Source organism: Hydra vulgaris, chromosome 08, assembly GCF_038396675.1.
Source record: "Hydra vulgaris chromosome 08, alternate assembly HydraT2T_AEP".
In the NCBI taxonomy this organism is placed as follows: domain Eukaryota; kingdom Metazoa; phylum Cnidaria; class Hydrozoa; order Anthoathecata; family Hydridae; genus Hydra; species Hydra vulgaris.
Genome location: NC_088927.1, coordinates 10,871,363 through 10,873,893, shown reverse-complemented (window position 1 = coordinate 10,873,893; position 2,531 = coordinate 10,871,363). Strand labels below are relative to the sequence as shown.

Here is a 2,531-nt window from a genome sequence, read left to right as displayed (position 1 = left end):
GTGATGAACATTTAAATTTTAGTATCTTCTATCTCTATTACTACACCATTCGTCACCTGTTAGTCCAAATTTTTCTCCTTTTGCTTAAATTATAGTTGGCTTTAGCATATAACATCTTAATTTTTTCTGAAACTGCGGACGCTGATTGGGCAAACTATGCCCATAATTTTCAAAAAGCATTCATAGTGTTTCAGATTGAGTTATGGAGTTAATCGAATATCCATCAAGAGTTGTCAACTTGGCAAGAAGATAGTTTAACGACATCTTAATCAAAACTAGTCTGAAACTGGATGGTTTAAAATCAATTTTCTCGCAACTTTTGACGTGTCCGATTTGGCCGTTTGTGCTGCTTCTTGGACATACGATTCATTTGACATTTTTTGAAATCTTCGTATTTCTCTTATCATTTACCACAACTTAATCAAAGTAATTTCACGCTTCCGAAAACCATTTTTCTCTTTGAAAAAAAATTATCTATTTGATTATGACCTCAGATATTTGTTTTTAATTTTATTTTAATTGTGATAAGTTTTGTGATCACATTTTAGGTTATTAATTAAGTTATTTATTCTAATAGGTAAGTATAATTAAACATTAATTATTATTACTTGTTATTACTGATAAAATTTTGTAACACAATTTTGCCACAATGCACAGCTGGCCGGATATTAGACTTATGGTGGACTAAATTTTTTTGATCATACGATATACGACACTAATTGTACAAAATCAAGGTATTATATGTTAAAAACTTACCTCGTTATTTTAAGACCAGTTTTTGTATATATTATAAATAATAATCTTGACTAATTGCTTTTTTTGTAAAGGTAAACTATTGAATAGTTAAATTATATTACCTAATATCACATACGCATAATATTTTGTTTAACTGTTTACTATATCTTTGCTTAAAAATTAAAATACTCTTGCTTTTTTGACAAAAAAAAAGGTGTTTTATTATGCATTATGTTTTATTATACCGCAATTGATTTTAGTAGATTTAAAAAAGTACTATTATTAAGCTTTTTTTTGAGGTTTTTTTCATCACCACCGCCTGGCTCACTATGCATTGCCAATTGCTTTGCGATGTAAATTAGTGTTGTTACACGGCTGTTTCAAACCGAGCTTAACGGCTTCTTGTTATTTTTTGAAAATATTGACTTAAGGGGTGTTACTAAAACTTCTATAACTTTTAAAATATTAAAGATAATTTTGTTTTGTAAAAAGAATAAAAACACCAATAAAATGTTTCATCTTACGACATTTAACGCATTAGTAAAAAAACTTCTTTAAGTTTAAAAAAAACGCGACAAATGATGAAGTTGGCTGAATTCAAGTAATTTGATGTTACTTTTTATCAAAAAAAAATTAGAAAAATTTATTTCTGATAGTTATTCTCAAATATACCCATTGTTTGACCATTATAAAAACAAAAAAACCTTACTTAATTGTTTAAGGATAGCTAAAACAGGATAAGGATAGCTAAAACAGACTTTATTGAGGTCCGCACTTTTCGCAAAGTTAAAAAAAATGTAGTTAAAAGGGGGATTAGCTGTTAAAAGAGTACATTTTTAAACCTAGGAGTTCTTGTTTTAAAAACTTATTTTCCTAAGCCAATAAATTCATTGCATTGCAAAATAAAGCCAGATTTCGATTTTGGAATATTTAGTCAAAACATTTAAAGCTTAAGCATGTATTTTTTTCTGTGCATACAGTTCTAATAATATGATGTTAAGTTGTTAATAAATAAACACTCACCAAGTCTAATAAAATAACTCATGACCAAAATTGCGTTTAAGTTTTTGAATTAACCTCGCTTTTGGTAGTAGAATTATTTTATAGCATTTGAATCTATAGTCTCTTCTCTCAGTAAATAAAGTGTTTGAACATACAAATAGCTAATTGAAATCTTTTGAAAATTTGTTTTTATTCCCATTAAAAACTGTTTTATAATCAGTTGGTTTACTGATAGGTTCTTTAAGTAGTAAACTATCTTTGTACATCCAATTGATATCAGATTCATACTCATGCTAAACCAGAAAAACAATTGCTCCACTCAAAATTTTGATAACGTTTCCAAATTCTTAATTTATTGAACTAAAATTTTACACCAACTTGATATGAGATTTATATTCCATTCTTTAACCAGCGAGGAGGTATGTAGAGCAGAGGTACTGCAAAGGTAGAACTAACTTCTGGTGATAAACATCGAATGGATATGTAATATATTTATAAAATAATGTTACATATAATGAAGGACAATACATTTTTTAAATTAAATACACAAACATACAAGACCGTACCCAACCAACATACCAGTTGCTCTGATCACAAGTTAATATATAAAAGCTAGATTTGATACATTTACATACATTTGATGCAAGACTAGTATTCCATTCCTTAACCTGAGCGAAGGTATTGCATAGGTATAAATAACTTCTGAATATAGGAACAGAATGGGCACCTACCTAATATATAAAATCAATATATTAAAAAAATAATATTTTAAACTAACATTACACAAGAAACTC

At 27.8% G+C, this 2,531-nt stretch overlaps 1 long non-coding RNA gene across 1 annotated transcript; it reads right to left on the bottom strand.

The window, feature by feature from the left end:
- Positions 1-1,908: 1,908 nt before the first annotated feature.
- On the bottom strand, positions 1,909-2,229 carry LOC136083611 (uncharacterized). The gene is made up of 2 exons (XR_010639936.1): positions 2,116-2,229; positions 1,909-2,030 (listed from the first exon to the last, which is right to left on the bottom strand). It is a non-coding gene; the product is annotated as an uncharacterized LOC136083611 (long non-coding RNA).
- Positions 2,230-2,531: the final 302 nt, after the last annotated feature.